Raw genomic sequence first — 12723 nt, forward strand, 5'->3', positions numbered from 1 at the left:
CTGTTTTACCGTTTTTTTTTTAATTGTCTATGACGTTATAAGATTGTGTGTTGTATGATAATATCGCTGCCACCATGTCATGCTGTGTTGTGCATGGATGTGTAAGAATAAGATTGGAACACGTGTGTTTGGTTGGTAAGAAGGGCACTGAATAATGGCGCCCCGATTTATTGATTAATTTCTATGTGCATGCGTGAGTACATACAAAAGTTAGATCACGAAATCGGAACAGAAGAGTCTATATAAAAGTTACTGAAACGAAAGAGCAGCGCTATCATTACAATTTACATGCAAATTAGATGCAATCAGAACGTTGGAATTGAAGTGGATAATAAACTGGTCGAGAGAAATGGTATATTTCTTGGTATTACAGAGATTAAGGGTGATTAAGCGGAGGGAGTACAGACCTGCGAGTGAGATGTACTTGGAAGAAATAGGAAAGGATTTCTGATTTTGATTGTATTATCGGGGTAAGCGCGTACGCAGACCCCACACTTAGAAATAGCACGTCCGAGTCGTCCACATTTGGGACGGTCGCAAAGCTCAACCCAACCGCAGTGCAATGAATGGGCATCGCTCTGGGGGAACGACCTTATTCATCACCGTTATTCCTACGTAAGGTAGAATTTATTTGCTTACCCACTGAGCAAATTAGGCACAAAGCCGTTTTTTAATGTGGAGAGAGAGGGGGGAGGGAGGGAAAAGGGAACCGGGCCTTATTTACGTAAGGTAAGTATGATTTTATGTGGTGCCTACCACTGTTTTTATATCACACTTCTATATTTGCCACCGACAAACACCAATAAAAAACTAAAATACCTCCATATAAATCTCACCAATATCAGTAGATCAAAACTTTTTCATTCACTAATAACAATAATCTATAACAAATAATTTACTATCATTTAAACGTACCAACAGTTTTACAAAATACCTCAATTTTTAACAAAACTTACATTTTACTGTAATATTCAATGTCAAGGTCGTTTACATGTGAACAACATAAATTCATAATCTTTTCAATGAGAACAAATACAAACGAATGAAAACTTTTAGAATTCAAACCAAAGCACTACACCAAAAACATATTTATGTAATTAAATCAAACAGCTTTGTATTTCATTAATTGGCACTTGTGCAGTTTAATCAAGACATAAAAAAATTTAAAATATTAAAAAAAAAAAAAACGAGTTATATTGTACGTACGCGTTATGGAATGAAGTTCTCCGAAAAAAAGTAACTTAATTTGATCAAGTACTTTTTCTTACAGAGGAAATAAAATTTTATTGTAATCGATCTATCATCGCCATTTGGCTATTTAGGGACACGAGGAGAGGTGGCATTTATACAAAGGACAAAATGAAAAAAAAGATTAAAAAAGGACAAAGAAATTCTGTAAAATAAGTGAAAAATAGTTTTCTAAGTAATTTTTCTGCTCATGTTTCAAAACAAAATAATCTCGTCAAAATTTGAAAAACTTTAAGCGGTTATTGGAGTTATCTTCTCCTGGCGTTCCCTTCTCCTAAGCGGAAAATAAAAGATGGCCGTTACCCGATCGATCTGATTAAAATTTGATTTTCCTTGGTAAATAATAATAATAATAATAATAATAATAATAATAATAATAACTACTTGATCAAATCAAGTGATTTCTTTTTTCATGAAAACTTTAATCCATAACGAGTACATACAATATATTTTTTTCAATATTTTTATTTTTTGATGTCTTGATTAAACTGTACAAGCACCCATTAATCATATCAAAGCACGGATAAAACAAAAATAAATAAAAAAATTAGGATCTAAAGTGTTATTTTCCCTTACATGAGCAGTAATTTAAAAAAAATGCCAATAGACGCTATATATATATTTTTTATATGTTAATGGAATAATTTGCGTCGTCGTCGAGGTCGTCGTCGTCGTCGTCGTCGTCGTCGAGGTAATCGATAGCATAGTTCCTGGCTTTACTATAACAGTTATTTTAGGCAAACAACGCTGATAATTAATGTAAGTGATATAAAAATATACTTTTAAAAGTTATATTTGTGACGACAGAAGGAAAACAGGTTTAGTTTATCAATTTAAATGTAATTACGAAAAAACAAAAACAAAAAAACACCAACGTTTTTATTTTGCTAATTTGCTAACGATCTTTCAAAAAACAAATTAAAAATAACCAAATTTTTATGTGTAATTATTTTTGTGTACACATAGATTCGAAAAAGTTGTCAAAAAACAAATATATAACAAATAAATGCTATCAAAAGCAAGATAAGTTACTTTTCTACCAAACTGGATATATTTTTCGTGTTTTTATTCAATGTAACATGTTTATTCAGCTCGAAAAGCATATAGTGTTTACCGATGTATTGGAAAATTCAAAATGGCGGCCGACTCTCTCTTTAACACGGTAAGTTCAGAAAAAGGTGCAATAAATAATAAACTTGACAAAATACTGTTAGAAATTCGCTCAATATATGTTACCGTGACATAACTTGACATATATTCGGTGTTTTTTGACAACTTTTTCGAATCTATGTGTATAGTAATACAAACCCGAATCATGTATACAGATTTTTGTATAAATTAATTTTATTCACATTTATTTTTGAGAAAAAAATTATTTTTCTCAGTATGCCACACACAGTTTTATGTATATGTATATATATATATATATATATATATATATATATATATATATATATATATATATATATATATATATATATATATATATATATATAGTAGGGTTCAAGCAAATTACAAGGCGATCTGAATGTTGTTCAGTATCGATTTGTGTTCTGTTATATTTTTTCTCATATTCACATCTGCGAGCCGGGACATTTTACAACTAGAAACAGCTACTACACTTCCATCGTTAGTCGTTAATTGCATGTAAAACATCAGGTTTAAGTCTAGAATTATGTTATTGTTAAGTTAACGGAATCGAATCTGATAAAAATAAGTCGCAAGTTTCATAATGTAATCATGTGATTATTGTTTTGTTTCTTGTTGGTTCAAATCTAGTTTTTGTTATTTGATTGACTTAACTATTTGTTCAATTCTTTCTTTTTTGAATTGTTTATGTGAAATATTCAGTTTTGCATTTTTTTTATATTTGGATTATTTGGATTACTGTTCTCATCTTGGATGTAAACAGTAGTTCGACTAATCCAAATCATAATGAAATGTTCAATCTTTTACACGAGGAACAAAATAATGATTACACCGTTTTACGGTGAACAAAAGTTTTTTGTTCTGAATCAGTTGATTTTTTCTTCTTAAAATAATTTCACGTTTAAATCGTGTTTTTTGTCTTTTAATTTTGATTCTTTTATATTTTCATATATTTAATTGCTTAATGAATTGGACACACAAAACAAAATTTGTATCAATTTACTAAAGATTATATTAAGAAATCCTAACAAACAAACAAATTTTCTGCGTTGGACACAAAAGAAAAACGATTTTTTTTTCGTATTAAATTGCTGGAATGGAAGGTAAGTTTTTTTTTTTTCACTTTACAACAATATTATTCAACAACTTTAAAATAATCTTAAATATTAAGATAAGTTTATTTTTATTGCAATCCAATATGAAAGATAAGTTATTTTTTACGCTTTAAAAAAATCCCATTCAATAACTTTTAAAATAATCTGAAATACTTTTTTTTTTCAATCTCCCTCAAAAATATTGATTCTTAAAATAATGTTAAACGTAAAAAACGTTTAATTTTATTGCAATCCAATAAAAAATATTGATTTCGTGATTAAAAATGTGTTTATTTAAGTAAAATCTACGTGATTTCTGCGAAAATCCTAATGTTTACCATAAACAATAATTTGATTCGAAGTTGGTTGAATTGTTAAACAACTGAACGCAAAAACTGTTGTTTTTTTTTCGGTATTTAATTGTTTTATTTGGTACTAGTGCACTTATTGAACCGTGCTGAAATAATAACGTTATTATTTAAAAAGCCATTCTTAACGTGTGGAGAGGAGGTTGTTTTGTACCTATTTTGTGCTTTAACCTTACAATTGAATAAAAAAACATCATAAAACTTTAATTAAACGTGGAAAGACGATTTAAAAAATAGCGCGGATCAGTAAGTGCACTAGCACCATATATATATATATATATATATATATATATATATATATATATATGTGTGTGCACTAGCACTATATATATATATATATATATATATATATATATATATATATATATATATATATATATATATATATGTGTGTGTGTGTGTGCGTGCGTGTGTGTGTTTAGAAATAATTTCCTGTCCTAATTTACCTAATATGTCGCTAGAGAATTCTGTTTGCATTTTTATATTTTATTCAATGTTTTAGGTTTTGGAATAATGGAATAAGGATTCTTCTATTACGGATTCTTTTGGTTTGTTTTACTGTACACATAGATTCGAAAAAGTTGTCACAAACAAATATAGAACAAATAAATGTTATCAAAGGTAAGTTTGAGTTTGAGAAAATGAGTTATAAATAAAAAAAAACAGACAAAATACTGTTAAAAACCTGCCGAATATATGTCAGCCTATGTCACGGTAACATATATTGAGCGAGTTTCTAACAGTATTTTGTCTAGGTTTTTTTTTTAACTCCTTTTCTCAAACTTACCGTGTCAAAGAGAGAGTTGGCCGCCATTTTACATTTTCCAATACATCGGTAAACACTATATATCTGTCGAGCTGAATAAACAGGTTACATTAAATATAAACACTAAAAACATATCCAGTTAGGTAGAAAAGGAAATTATCTTGCCTTTGATTACGTTTATTTGTTCTATATTTGTTTTGTGACAACTTTGTCGAATCTATGTTTACAGTAAAACAAACCCAAAAATGTTTTAGGTTTTTGAATAATGGAATAATGATGCTTCTATTACGTTTACATAAAATGATTCTTTTGTTAAATGATCACTTAACAGAAACTTCATAAATAAAAAATAATTGGTAAATGTTTACAATCGAATCCAATGTAGTTTTACTGCTAAAAAAATGTATTTTTTTGTTTGCCATTACGTCTGAAAGCCATTAAAAATATTGCGAAAAATAGGATGTCAAAAACACAAAATTTAAATATTTAAGACTTTGTTTTATAAATTAAACTTAAAATGAGCACCCACCCCTTCCTAATCTTCCTAATAATCGATTTTTCAATCTGATATTTAGATTTTTATCAAAAATGTGTTTATTTACTTTCGTTATTTTTTTGAGAAAATAATGTTTACCATGAACAAAATAAGTTGATCCAAATTTGTCGAATTGTTAGATAACTGAGCACAAAATGTTTTTTTTTTAATATTTTAATTTTTTTTAAATGTTTACAATCGAAACCAGCATAATTTTTCGTTTTTCATTGTTTTTTTTTTGGGGGGGGGGTAGGGAGCTTACATTTAGAAGTAGTTTTCAGTCCACAACCATCTATTATTATAAATTTACTTTTTTACATGGATGTCCTGTTTGGTTTTACCAGTTTTTTTTTGCCTCTTGATGTAGGGGGCTATTATCTGGGACCTAAGTTGCAGGGGTACTATGTAGGGAGTTAAGCAGCAAAATATCTGTTTACATTACATTTAAATTTCTGCATGTCAGTACAGTTGGGGAAGCAGGAAGCTAGAAAGAGTCTAGCAGTTCTGGGGAAGAAACTATTAGAATAGAAGGCTTTCATACATCTAGGGATCTCTACTGTGTTTGGGTGGGATTTTGCTGCTTGTCAGGTTGTTATATACTGGGTGGTATGGCCGTGACGTCTATTTTGTTAGCACCATCTATATTATAACTATCCGAGATTTTTGAATATCTTGATAGATAGAGAGATAGTTCGTTTGACAATTATGCATATATGTTGTTGTAACTCGTCTAGTGAATGTTAATTTATCTATGAATAACGAGACGCTTTGTTATAAAACAACTTGATTTATTTAATAACAAACATATACACATAATACGGCGGTGGAGGAGATAGTGAGGCGGAGAGGGTGTGGTTGCAACCGTGACAGGCAGTTGAGCGTCGTCTCTCCTTCCCTTCTGCTGTCACTCTCTGACTGACTCTTGACTTGTTTATCATTGCTTTTTATGAATTTTCCCGTTAACCAATTTACGTAATCGACCCACATTCTGACCCTGTTGATGTTTGCATTTGGTCTTACTTGCGGCCGAATTACGTCATCTTATTCCCGGGTTTCATTTTGTCGGTCAGGGTTTAAGTTAATCTGAACTTTGCTCCATTCAACGTCTTACCAATAAACCGACTTGCATCATAGGACCAGGTCATCCATTTTTTTGATGGCCCGGATTTCCAGTTCATTCGCACCTCCCCTATCTTTTACAAGGTTTGTCGTGGTATTTTCATTGAGGGGGTACAAGAGCTTTTCGTTCATCAGAACACCTGGGAAACTCTTCCATTTTCCTGCTTTCCAGCTGACTATGATATGGTCATTTTCAAGTCCAACCTAAACATGTTCTTAATGAGCCGTTTCCCTTAAGTAATCCAATTTACCAAATTTCTACTAACAATTACGATGGCAGTGTTCCATTGACCACTGTATGCTTATTAACCCTTATCCTCGAGTGGCGTCTGGACCTTAATAATGGTGACTCCTTTGTAAAAAAAAACATAAGTCAAACATGTTCACTGACTCCAAAAATATAATAATTTAAAACTTTTCTTAAACTTGAAAAAATATATTAATTATTGTGTAAAAACAACTTTTAAAAAATAGCAACTGTTACAAACTATTAAAAACTGGGGTCGCAAATTTAAATCCAACATGTTTCAGCATTTTGTAAGAACATATTCTGTGGAGATCATAAAATTCTATAAAGTCTCTCCCGTAAACAACTTGTGCTCTAGTTCTAATTAAACACCTTTTGACCTCTTAAGTCTGCACCTTATAAACCACACACAAAATGGATAGTGCCAGCACAGAAATGTTAGGTAAGCCTATCTAATCCAATGCTCACCAAACAATGAAGTACAACCGCACAATATATATATATATTGTCTAATTATTATGTGAAGATAATTAGTATTGATACAACACATAAATATTTTAAGGCCAATCGATTTGGCAGGTAAGTTGTTACAAACTCCTTACACATAATACAAATTATTCAAGATACTATTGATCTATTTTCTAAACAACTCTTACACCATTACGAATTTTATGACGTCATACCATCTGGTGTGAACATCATAAACACCATGCAAAATGGCAGCTGAAAATGAGAACTAATCTTTGTCAACATTAGTTAATTTTATTGCAAGACGTATTTTATATGTAACATTATATCAATTTACAATTTTTTTCAATTTGCACAATTTTTTTATTATTCTGTAAAAAAAGCTCTTAAAACCTCATAACTAATTTTATGACATCATAACATCTGCCCTGAACATCATAAACCACATACAAAATGGATAGTGGTAGCTGAAAAATAAAAACAAAGTTTCACCAATCTGCACAAAAGCTAATTTTATTGCAACCGACGTATGGTCCCTCATATATAACTTCTTTGCAATTTTCAGAATTTCTTACTACTCTGTAAAACATAACTTTTTCATATGCTAAAAATTTGTGATTCAAGTTTAAAGACAGGCAGTTCTTATTTACATAAGCTCAATTTAATGGCCGGGTAAAGAGGATAATTACATGCAATATAGAAGCTCAGGATCTATTGAATTTATATATCTTTTAATATGGCACTCATCCTCTGCTAATTTAATTACTTTATATCATCTCAGCACTATATAAACGACATGCAAAATTGATTGCAGCAGATGAAACATTAGGTGTAACAACCTTCAAAATACTCGACGGTAAAGGGACAACCATTTAAAGTAGTTAACAAGCTGGTTGTAAGTACAAATTAACTTCAGTCAGCAGTGTTTACCGTTCTGTCTACACAAACCATGGCCGACAATTAATGCACATTAAATATCAGCAAGATACAAAAACAAATATTTTGTGCTCGTTTGACTTGTTGATCTAGTGTTACATCAATTCACTGTTAAGGTATCTCGTTATAATACATCATCCTATTCCAGTAGCTTTCTATTCAAAGCTGTAGATGTATAAGGTTTTTGTTTGTCTCTTACTTTCAATTTTGACTTAACAATGACAGAAAAAAGTTCATGAAAACATTTGTAATTCTCTCCCTGATCCCTGTTTTCTTAACTATATAGACATGCTAAACTTAAATGTGATGTAAACAGACATATCACATCACAAGTCACAGGGAATGCCTTTGCTGATATGGCCCATAATCCATAGTATCTCGTTATGTTTCAGTTGAAATGTGTGTTGTTTTTGAACGCCAATAAGGATACTTTTTCAGTGTCATTTGTTTATTAAATTTTTACATGAAATTATAGAATAGTGAAGGACACTTGGCTCTTATTCTCCCTCAACAAACGTAAGAAAACTAAGACCGATACAAACCTCCCTCCTCTACCACAATAAATTAAGCAGGTAAATCATTAGGTGTACCCACCCTCAGAACCGGCGACGGTAAAAGGAGCAACCCTTTAAGTCGTTAAAAAGATGTAAAGACAATTTCAACACAACCCTTTAAGTCGTTAAAAAGATGTAAAGACAATTTCAACACAACCCTTTAAGTCGTTAAAAAGATGTAAAGACAATTTCAACACAACCTGGGGATCAGAGCGTTGATGATGTAAGGATAGGAGTTTGGTTTTAGATGCATTAAAGGTAACTAGCCACATCTTCCCCCACTGAACCACGCGCTCGAGATCAGAGGAGAGAGAATCCGAGAGAACTTCGTCATTTACAGCCTTTGATGTGTTGCCGTAGATGGTCGTGTCATCAGGGATCTATTGAATTTATATATCTTTTAATATGGCACTTACTTATCCTCTGCTAATTTTATTACTTAATATCATCTCAGCACTATATAAACGACATGCAAAATTGATTGCAGCAGATGAAACATTTTTACATGAAATTATAGAATATTTTTACACATTATTTCCATGTTTTATATCAGTTAACATAATTGATTAGAAAGGTTATACATCACAATAAGAGGAACTAGAAAGTGTTTAAAAGTCGCTAAAAGTTATACAAATTACACCGTCTTCTACAAGCAAAACAACTGATTGCAGCTATGAAAATGACTAAGTATCTCATTAAATAATCTGGTACTTTATTCATAATGAAAACAAATATTGATTTCTTCCAACTGATGTAATATACAAAATACAAGATGAGACTCATGGTGTGATATCAAAAGAATAAAAAACAATATTCTTACACATTATTTCAATGTTTTGTTTTTTGTAATAAATGTGTTGTGAAAATAACTCATTTAAAAATATATTCTTACACATTATTTCAATGTTTTGTTTTTTATAATAATTGTTTCGTGAAAATAACTCATTTAAAAATATATTTTTTACACATTATTTCAATGTTTTGTTTTTATAATAAATGTGTTGTGAATATAACTTTTTTAAAAAATATATTCTTACAGATTATTTCAATGTTTTGTTTTTTGTAATAAATGTGTTGTGAAAATAACTCATTTAAAAATATATTTTTACACATTATTTCAATGTTTACGTTTTTATAATAAACGTGTTATGAAAATAACTATTTTACACAAAATATTATTTTTGCACATTATTTCAATGTTAATATTCTTTGTAATAAATGTATTGTGAAAATAACAAATGTGTTTTTTGCAATAAATGTATTGAGAAAATACATAATTCACAAAAAACATATTCTGTCAATATTTTGGTTCTTGTTCAAATAGCACATAATTTGCAAAAGTCATAAATAAATTATTGTCTAAAACAAACAATTGAAAAAATCACACTTTGTCAATATTCCTGTTCTAGTAATCTACAATTCGTACGTAAAATTTTGTGAAAATAACAAAATAATGACAAAGTCATATTTTGCAGACTATTGCAATATGTTTATTTTCGTAAACACTTGCAAAAAAACAACCAATTTAAAAAAGCCATATTCTTAACAATGTTCTCGTTAAAAAGTGTTGTATAAATGAAAACCAGTTGATGAAAATCATATTCTTGCATATATTTCTGTTGCCATAAGCAATCAATTCACAAAAGCAATATGATTGCACACTATGTCAAAAAAAGTGTTATATTTCACCGAAGCAGTAGTATTGACCTCACCAATACAATATAAAATTACGTGGGGTTAATAAAATGAAAACAATATATAGACATGGGCTTAAAGCATGGCACCAATACAAAATAGAAATACGTGGGCTTAAAGTATGGCAACCTATAACTGCACCATACAGTGCCTGAAGAGCAAGGACAATGCTTGTGCGGCGGATCACTTGTCACTTGGTGTAGATTCGAGTGTAGACAATGATGCTCTGGTAAGGATAGACAGTAAGGATTACGTAATGAGTGCAATACACTCGAATCTCATCGATGGGGTTTGCATCGTATAAGAATGTGAAGTTTGCATGAATAAGAATGCAGCGGTAAAGCAATAACGTTATCGAGTATTAATTAGGGAAAAGGAGGACGATAATAAAATTCGAGATTTAAAAAGACGAATGAAAATCGGGAAAGCGTCCAACATGGAACAAAAAACCTTTATAGTAGACGAAGTCGTATATTATTTGTTTGTTCTTTGGTCGTAATTTTTTGTTAATTATATGAATCTGATTATGGAACAAAAACTCATGATGGTAAATAGCATTTCGGTTAATAACTTAGATGTAAGTTGTCTCCTATTCCCGTCATTAGCAGAGCAAATTGATAGCGTTAAATAGTCATTCCATACTGAGAACCGTCATTCGTGTGGGCATGTATATTTCAGAGTGGTTATATATTATTCGTGTCTATATTGGAGGGGACATAGAGAACGAAAGAGTGTATGTTATAGACAAGTTTATTCTTCATCCGGATGAGATGATGCCGGGAACTCAAGCTTTTAAGGTTACATGGTCTCATTTTCCCTCCTTCGCCTCCAACGGACATCAGCTCCCAGTCCGACGGACTCCTCTGGTCGATCTTGCCTGCTCTCTCCTAACCTGTCTTTCAACTGACTCGAACACATCTCAATATATTGGGAATTCCATTTTCCGGCATCAGTGTGATTTCTTCACGTTTCAAATTACACGTGTGCTTTGAACATGCATTCACATGCCTTTGGTAAACAAAGAAATTCCTAAATTGAATTGTATCGTTTTTAACCTATTTTGTTAATCATTATTTCTAACCTCGTATTGCCCATTCTTTTAACTGACATATTTAATATCCAGTTATTTCTAAAAGAATGAACAATCGCTGCATTCCTAAATTGAATATCCATTATCTTTTTAAACTTTGCTTACTGGGTTCGATTCTATCCTTTTCAAATATCATCTTCAAACATATCTATTTAATTACTGGAGTCTGTCCCCTCCTCATGTAGCAATAGTATTATGGTTCAAACGGAGATAAATAGGAGTGGCACTGAGAAAGAGGGAATCAGATAGACCAGGAGAAAGGGAAGGACCCGGAGAAAGGGAATTGCTAAGGATGGGTAAAGATTATAGATTCTGATTCTAGGCAAACTATTATTCTCCATTCTAAGATAAACATTAAAGAAATTAACTTGGGGATATCAAATGTTATTTAACTGGTAAAAATTTAACAAATGCAACGCGGTGACTATTGACGCTTAATGAATATACGTCAGAGATATCTCCAGAAACAAAGTACGAAAATAACCCCCTCCCCTAACAAAACTGGACTTGTTTTATTGCCTGTAAAATATAAAGGCTGGTGTGTTTTTAAAGTGAAAACCGTTATAGAAATTGTGATGAACACACACACACACACACACACACACACACACACGAGGAAAAAAGATAAAACTGTATAACAGAAAACCGAAAAACAAAGAAAAAGAGAGAAAACCATCGATTCAATTGGAAAAATACTAATGATATTTTGTATTATTTTAGAAAATATGGAATGCCTTGTTTAAATAATTCATTTGTTCTGTTGATGTAAATATTCAAAAATTGGAATGATAAAAAATATAAAATATTTTTTTTTGTAAATGAGGGTTTGGAATGGTGGATATTGAGCCGGGGCGACGCCGGTAAAATCGAAGGTGTACACACACACGCCAGATTTTTTACTGTCCTATAAAAACGACCTGAATTGTAATTATCACCGAAAACAAAGAAAAGCTTACATTTCAGGTTGGGAAGTTAGAATTGCTTAACGCAAAATAAAGAACAATAAAAACTTGTAAAGTGAAAACATTTGTCTGCATTGATTTTGAGAACAACAAAAGAATTGTCAGGTATAGATATAATTTTGCAAGCATCTGAAAAGGGCAAACCAGAAAATATTATATATATATATATATATATATATATATATATATATAATAAGGGAACATAAGATCATGATATTATTAATATAGGAATAGATACTTAATCGAAGGGTCATTCTCCTTCGAAATAAAAAAAAGAGGACACGTTAGCATTACGGACCCTCAGTATATTAAAATTAGCTACTTCTCCTTTTGGGCAGAGTTCACAAGAGAGTCGCCAACCTGATAGGTTGTAAACTGTCATCTAAGCTTCAGCCTCTGTCCCATCGACGAAATGTTGCATCCCTCTGCCTGTTCTACAAGTATTTTAATGGTGAATGCTCCGACGAACTACAAGACCTTGTACCCCTCGAC

At 31.1% G+C, this 12723-nt stretch overlaps 1 non-coding gene across 1 annotated transcript; it reads right to left on the reverse strand.

Moving 5' to 3' along the window:
- Positions 1-465: 465 nt before the first annotated feature.
- Positions 466-628, reverse strand: LOC145271677 (U1 spliceosomal RNA). The gene has a single exon (XR_013866074.1). It is a non-coding gene; the product is annotated as a U1 spliceosomal RNA (small nuclear RNA).
- Between the last annotated feature and the right edge of the window lie 12095 nt (positions 629-12723).

Source organism: Euprymna scolopes, chromosome 46 (assembly GCF_053919585.1).
Source record: "Euprymna scolopes isolate OS-2025 chromosome 46, ASM5391958v1, whole genome shotgun sequence".
In the NCBI taxonomy this organism is placed as follows: domain Eukaryota; kingdom Metazoa; phylum Mollusca; class Cephalopoda; order Sepiida; family Sepiolidae; genus Euprymna; species Euprymna scolopes.